Source organism: Armigeres subalbatus, chromosome 1 (assembly GCF_024139115.2).
Source record: "Armigeres subalbatus isolate Guangzhou_Male chromosome 1, GZ_Asu_2, whole genome shotgun sequence".
Taxonomy (NCBI): domain Eukaryota; kingdom Metazoa; phylum Arthropoda; class Insecta; order Diptera; family Culicidae; genus Armigeres; species Armigeres subalbatus.
The window spans coordinates 33850527-33858644 of NC_085139.1; the positions used below are offsets into that span (position 1 = coordinate 33850527).

Here is an 8118-nt window from a genome sequence, read left to right on the forward strand (position 1 = left end):
CGAAAAGATTATTTTAAATAGAATGATGGTTCATATTAATGACAATTCTATTTTTGCTGATGAGCAATTTGGTTTTCGCCATGGGCATTCAACCACACATGAGTTATGAAGAATTGCGAATTTAATTCGGCTCAACAAAGGATATTCGACTGGAGTTGCTCTTCTTGATATAGAGAAAGCATTTGACAGTATTTGGCATGAAGGTTTGATTGTAAAATTGATGAATTTTAATTTTCCTTTGTACATTATTAAACTGATCCAAAATTATTTATCAGATCGCTGACTGCAGGTAAACTATCAGAATTCTAAATCTGACAGATTACCTGTAAGGGCTGGTGTCCCCCAAGGCAGCATACTGGGGCCCATATTGTATAACATTTTTACTTCTGACTTACCTGATTTACCACCAGGGTGTCAAAAATCTTTGTTTGCAGATGACACGGGCCTTTCAGCCAAAGGGCGAAGCCTTCGTGTCATTTGTAGTAGATTGCAAACAAGTTTGGATATTTTCTCCACTTACTTGCGAAAATGGAAAATTTCCCCGAATGCTTCCAAAACTCAGCTTATAATTTTCCAACATAAGCCGAGAGCTTCTCATTTGAAACCTTCTAGCAGACATATTGTCACAATGAATGGGGTTCCAATTAATTGGTCTAGCGAAGCCAAATACTTAGAACTTCTGCTGGACCAAAAACTAACTTTTAAAAATCACATTGTAGGCCTTCAAGCAAAATGTAACAAATACATTAAGTGTCTATATTCACTTATAAACATAAAATCAAAACTTTGTCATAAGAACAAACTTTTGATTTACAAACAAATTTTTAGACCAGCCTTGTTGTATGCTGTGCCAATATGGACTAGTTGCTGCAATACCAGAAGGAAGGAACTTCAGAGAATTCAAAATAAAATTTTGAAAATGATTCTGAAGTTGCCTCCGTGTTATAGTACCAATGAACTTCATAGAATTTCTAATATTGAGACATTGCATCAAATGTCCAACAAAATAATTTCCAATTTTAGACAAAAATCTTTGCAATCTTCTATTGCAACGATAAGCTCCTTGTACCCTTAGTATAAACTAGGTTAAGTTTAGTTTAGGTAGAAAACATTGTAATTCCTACATGGTTCAATTCAACCAGAGGAAATATCCTAACTGCCAGAGGCAATTGAAATGTATTAATAATAACTAAAAACGTAACATGTCAAATAAGGATGATAGTGTTAAGAAAAACACGGAACACCTAGTCTAAGAGATGAATGCATTCGGGACTGATTTGCGATTTGGGCGTAACTTATTCTGTAAACAAACATTTCTTCATGGATTCCGGAGCATGCAAGCGTTTTTATCCTAAACTAATTCTCTTATCTGGTAGAGGAAAGCTTAATCTGTCGGATCCATACCGTGTTTTCCTCATGAAATGCTTGTTTTTGTAGGAATTCGCCTTCCAATGTTTGTTTACAAAATAAGTTACGCCCAAATCGCAAAGTGGTCCCGATGTATTAGATAATTAGCAAATGAAATTAGTAAAAAAACAAAAAAGTGCTTTGTCTTCGATGCATTTATCACCAGTACAACTTTTATCGCTTTACGTTTCAGGCGTGTGTACAGTTCTGCCACTTTTGCAAATGTTCGGACGATGTTCCATATAGCCCGCGAAACAAACAAATCTGCTAGATTTGTTGTAGATCGTACCCTGGCTGTTATACATGGCCCTCCGGATGACACTTTCTAGCGCGATGTTGAACATCTGGCACTAAAGACCATCACCTTATAGTCCCGGCGGGATTCGAACGAACTGGAGTGTTCGCCCGAAATCTTCACACAATTTTGCACACCATCCACTGTTGCTTTGATCAGTCTATTAAGCTTCCCAGGAAAGATGTTCTCGTTTGTTCAGACCTGATATTCATGGCATTTTTAAAGGATTTGCCGTACAGTAAACTTTTAGTCCATTGTGGGCGTCAACGAAGCTGGCTTAATGACTTTCAACGAACTCATTCACTATTGGTGATAGAAGTAGAAGGATGATATCACTTCGTAAACGGCATTAAGTATGGTGATCGCCCGTAAGTTCTCATACTCTATCTTGTGGGAATATGATTCCTGTTTTTTTTTCATTACTCTGGCAGCTGTTCGGTTTTCCAAATTCTGGAACCCATCTTGATGAGCTCAGCTCCGACACCATCCTTACCAGCTGCTTTATTGGTCTTTAGCTGTCTGATGGCATCCTTAACTTCCCTCAAGGTAAGGGCAGAATGCATCCTTATCATCGTCAGTGCTTCCGGAGTGTAGGCTATGAACGTTGATTATGCTAAAGCTGAAGAACCGGTCTTTGATCCTCAACCTGCACATTCTATCATTGATCGGTTACCACCAGATTGCGCTTTGAATATCGCCTATCACTATGGGGTCAAGAAGGCGAGGTACACAGCGAGCAAGATGAATCGATCAGTTGAAGGTAATTTGCCGACCCTCCGTGAACTGTAAGCTGTGTGGCCTAGTGACTACCTTTTCTGCCTTATTTTCGTTCATAGAAATACAGTCGTTCGTTTCCGACTGTATTTCTATCTTAGATATTTCTGTGTTTCACGTTTTATCAAAACGATTCCTACTGTTGTAAACTTCCACATTAACAATTCCAAAAACCTCCCGTGACAAATATGAGAGGTCGTTGTTGCATCTTTCTTAAGTAGCATCCATCCCCTTCCTCAGCATTCGCAAGGACGTGGCCAGGACAGATCTCGACTATTGGAGAGTGCATTGCTTCCATATCAGAGATAGTGGTTAACCCAAAATCAATATCTGTGGTAACGGATGAAACTGATGCTACTCTCATACAATAGTCCAGGCTTGTACCACCTACGAATCTGTTCGAATTGCTCAATATTAATACTAATGCTAATACTACACTTTGTGAACTACAAAGAGTATGTACCATATATTAAACATGACGATAGATCTTTGGTTACGCATGTAGATGTAAAGCCTTACTTCGGTAATTTTTTGGATGACTAAGAACTTATGCTTTGAACACATTCTATTCTATGAACCAAGAAAGACCAGAAAATCTTTGGTTACGCGTGTAGATCTGAAGGCCTTACTTCGGAAATTTCCTGGTTGACCAAGAACTTAGGCTTTGAACACAATCTATCCTATGAGTCACACAGAGCATGTACCATATTTGAAACAGACGGACAGATCTTTGATTACGCGTGTAGATCTAAAGGCCTTGCTTCAAAATTTTGTTTGGACGACCAAGAACTTATGATTTGAACACAATCTATTCTATGAGTCACACAGAGCATGTACACCCAACCAATGGTTGTTAGATTTTCCAACAATTCTGTATAAGAATCTACCAAAACCTGCATAAGAACTGGACATATGCGAAATATTGTATAATATAAATATTGTATAAGAATCTAACAATTTTGTAAGCTTTTCTTACAATTTTTGTATAAGAATCTAACAATTTCGCATATGCCCAATTCTTCTACAGGTTTTGGTAGATTCTTATACAGAATTGTTAGAAAATCTAACAACCGCCGGTTGGGTGTACCATATTTGAAACAGGCTGATAGATCTTTAGTTACGCGTATAGATCTAAAGGCCTTGCTTCGGAATTTTTTGGATGACCAAGAACTTATGCTTTGAACACTATTATTATTATCTATTATATGAGTCACACAGCGCATGTACCATATTTGAAACAGGCTGATAGATCTTTGGTTACGCGTGTAGATCTAGAGGCCTTACTTCGGAAATTCTTGGATGAGTTTGAGCATAGATCGGAACACATTCCTGGTTTCATATCACAAAGAACCATGAACCATATCACGATCCATACTAGCGTACTAATCGTACGAACAACACCTAGCGAACAAATAGGTAGAAGCCCCGTCCATTATAAACACCAATTTAAAATTTTCTAAGTCCCCAGTAGGCACCGACATAAAAAATGTTCTAAGTTCCCAGTAGGCACCAACATATAAAATTTTCTAAGTCCCCCAATAGGTTTTTTACGTCGTTTTTCTTTTAAATAGCGCGGTTTTTTTTTACGTCGTTTTTTAAATAACGCGGTTTATTTTTACGTCGTTTTTTGAAATAACGCGGTTTTTTTTACGCGGTACATGGAGCGACGTAAAAAAAAACCTTAGTGTATTGACTAAATCACACCATTGCTAGAAATCAATTTAAATTTTCCCATATTAAGTGATGTTAACAACAAGAAAAATGAGCGGCAAAGGCATAAAAAACCCTTGGCAGTCCGTGCTGCAGTGCTCTACATCGCCCAAGAATATTATCTCTCACCAGCTGGAGAATTGCCCCCCTCCCCCTAGACCGGGATTCTAGTGACGGCTATGGTAATTTTAAAATTGATATAATATAAATAAACAGTTCATTCAAAGTTAGTTACCTATGTTCCGAGTATTAAGCCACCCGGAGTGGAAGTTAATTACTATGTCTGAAACTCGCTTTATGCATATGCACAAAATGTGATAGATTTAGTCCGGAAAAGGTATTGGAGGGTAGAAAATCCCTTCGGTGGGGTTTGATTCCACGAAACCAGTACGCTAGACAGGTGCTTTCCCTACTAAGCTCGCCATCCATTTTCAGAACTAACATAAATCGAGTTTAAGACATAGTAATAAATAAACATTTTGTTGTGATTAGCATTACATAGCCCAAGTAACATTTTTAGTTGTATAACGCTCTTGAAGACCAAGACTCTTCAAAAGTGTTTCAAAACCAGTATGAAACCAAAATGTTTTGGGATTCTGCCTTATCGCACCAAGCGTCAATGAAAAAATACCCATTTTCTTGCACAAGTTTTCGTGTAACAAATTTAGTTGATCACATATCTTATTGGATATCCTTCCACCTTATATCTAAGGATATCCAACATTGATATGAATTTATTTCCATTTTAATTTCATGTCTAAACTATCACAAGTCAGTCAACAAGGCGCTTGGTGCGGTTTCGCTGAACCCCGACCATATTTCAGTTTAAAGAATCACAATATACCAGCATAATAGATTGAATTTTCAAAATTTGATAGGATTATTTATTTTTGGACTTACCCAGAATGAAAATGATTAATACTTAGAAAAAGGTGAAACAAACAAAACTTAACAAATGTATACGAAACACAATTCCATTAAATCCATTCAACATATAAAATAAATTAACTTAGACACACGTAGATAACTTCATAGCATGTTTGGGACACTTCACTCTACGATTCCTTCTACACTCATCATAAATGACGAAATTCCATTTCTTCGATAACATTAGTTATACTTTTCATGCATTTGATTAATTGCGCTGTTTCACGTGTACAATGGCACCTGATCATTACTGTGAAAATATTTTCTCTTCAACGGAGGAAATCCGTGCACGCCGAAATTTGTTAACCACCGTATTTCACGATCGAGAGTCACCGGTTTGATCTCCGTTCTTTCAGTTAGATAACATAATTATCGTTAGCCCGAGAAAGTGTTAAGTTTTGTCGGACCACCTATGCTCAGGACAAAGAGGATGGTTAGGCCAACGAAAAAAAAAGATTAAAAATCGATTCGACCGATTTCCGCGAGACTATGGAAGGAGACGATATTGACAGGTTGAGGGTACTTCGTGGACTGACTACAAACTACGAAAACTTACCAACTATCAGTGCGACATAATGCGAACGCGATGTCCGTCCGCACGACCGCCGGCCGACCCTTTCAACGTCACATCATCAGGAGGAACCTCGCTTGACGGATGCATGCATGGACTCCTCGTTTTACGGCTATAGGACCGGCACGCGAGAGCGGGAGGCGTGTGTGCGGTGCGAACATTACACAAAGAATAAAGCCAAGCAGACGAGGGAGGGTGTATGGTCCGCTGCCTATCGTAAGGATAGTATGTTGTGAAGTGACTTGCGTGAGGCAGCGGAAGGCACCCTTCCCATCGCGGACCCCATACTCGTACCCCGCGCGATCGTTTTTCCTGCAAAGGAGAAAATGAGGAGAAGGAAAAAGTCGGTTACCATCAGATACAGTAAGGAGGCATATTGGTTGGAAACTTCATTGGAAATGTTCAATTTTTCATAAGTATTATTAGCCATCAACAAATTTAATAATTACCTACATACTTGGTCTCAATGGATTATAAACTGTAAATATATAAGGTCAAAAAGTAGAGTCATCAATTGATTTAGATCTAAACGAAAAAAGTGAGCTCGTTCAGTTCCTTTCTATCGTATTATATTGGACAACTACCGACTTGTATATTATATAAAAACTAAATAGATTTTTCAACTCTTTATGACAAGGATTTTTTCGCTGAATGTTAGCGGATATCGTTTCCTAGCTATTACCTTAATTTTTAAGCCCTGTCTATGAATATTTGTCTCATTCATTGTCATTATGAGTTGCAATTCTTAACACCCGAAAGGCAAAATTATGAGGAATATTATATCATCCCTATCCAACCGTTTTGGAAAACCATCCACCACTGATTTACCTAGGCTGGGTCTAATCACCCACAACTAACTGCAAGTGCTGCCCATCTTCCACCTATTACTGTTACCGCATAGTTGTCTCATACAGCATGTTTGACGAACTAGGATTAGTCTAATATGTTATTTTGAGAAAACTTTTTTCACACTATTTGCGTATGCCTGATATTGACCCGCCGTCTCTAACCTGATCTTACCTCCTAAAGTTTCGTTCCCTATTATATTTTTTTCTATTTCTGACTACGAAGAAGTCGACCATAGAGGCACATTCGATACTTTTTTTTCCTCACGGGTCTACATTGTAGGCTGTGTAGCTGTATGGTGCACGCTGCACTGTCTTCATTGCGTATATGCTTTTTTCATACTTCCAGCCTAATCCCGACCCGATGACATGATGTTCCCATATCTTTGTTACACTTTATGCACTTTCCCCCCGGATGATGACTGCAGTAGGCACGCAATAGACTCCGCAAGGAATTATTGACTTATTGGCGAGTGGTTCGGGTTGCAGCCACGTCACGTTCAAAGGTCGTAGAAAGGGAAACAAGTTTAAAGTTGGATGCAGTTACCGCAGACAGTTCGAACGATTGTATGATTTGATACACATAATTCATTATTGGAGCATGATTCCAGGAATCGCGAAAATTTTAAATTATACTGCCTGTAATCCGACGAATCAACATCATTATACGATATGTGACAAAAATTTAAAACACTTTAACTGAACTTGTATTGACCAAAAATTACTAAATTGTAAGTATTAAATGGATTTTTATTCTTAAATTTTTAACAATTGGAACGCTTTTGTTTCTAATTCTTCGGAATATGGTCTTCATTCATATGGTATCAGATTTTGGCTGATACGATTCGATCAATAAATCCAAAAATATACAATTCAGCTCCTAAAGAATCAGCCAAAAATTATATATAAGTTCATTTAATCAACAATGTTCTGTGAAATTGTTCTGTAGCATACCAACTCCCGTTTTTGCATTTCTGGGATCGACTCCCCGTAGACCTCTAGGGTTACATCGTCAGCAAAGCCGACGATCTTCACACCAGGTGGGAACTTTAGCTTCAGAACCCCGTCAGGTTCCATAGTACCGGGCCCAGGATTGGCCCTTGCGGGACTCCTGCAGTAATAGGAACATTTTTCTGACCGGCATCGGTCTCGTATAGCAGCACACGGTTCTGGAAGTAGCTTTCCAAGATCCGGTACAGTCCCACCGGCAGGCTAAGCCGGTGTAACAAGAGCACGGTGGCATCCCAGCTTGCGCTATTGAATGCGTTCTTCACGTTCAGTGTCACCAATGCACAGTATCGAATTCCTCGCCTTTTCCGTTGGATCGCTACCTCTGCAGTCTTTAGCACTGAGTTGATAGCGTCCACCGTGGACTTACCCTTCCGAAAACCAAACTGGTTACTCGACAGGCCATCCGTACCCTCTACGTACGGGGTGAGCCTGTTGAGGATGATCCTCTCGAGCAGTTTACCCGTCGTGTCGATCAGGCAAATTGGTCTGTACGCCGATGGGTCGCCCGGAGGCTTCCCGGCCTTTGGCAGCAGTACTAACTTCTGCCTTTTCCATCTCTTAGGGAAACGACACTCATC

The 8118-nt window shown here is 39.1% G+C and overlaps 1 protein-coding gene across 3 annotated transcripts in view; it reads right to left on the reverse strand.

Moving 5' to 3' along the window:
* LOC134223620 (protein glass) overlaps nt 1-6018 on the reverse strand; it is an 82572-nt gene extending 76554 nt beyond the window's left edge. For 2 of the 3 annotated variants that reach the window (XM_062702823.1, XM_062702813.1), the window contains exon 1: nt 5087-5641. The gene's annotated coding sequence lies outside the window, so the exon portion shown is untranslated. Of the gene's footprint in view, nt 1-5086; nt 5642-5669 lie in introns of those variants that run through there. The other variant, XM_062702817.1, reaches the window with a different exon arrangement.
* Nucleotides 6019-8118: the final 2100 nt, after the last annotated feature.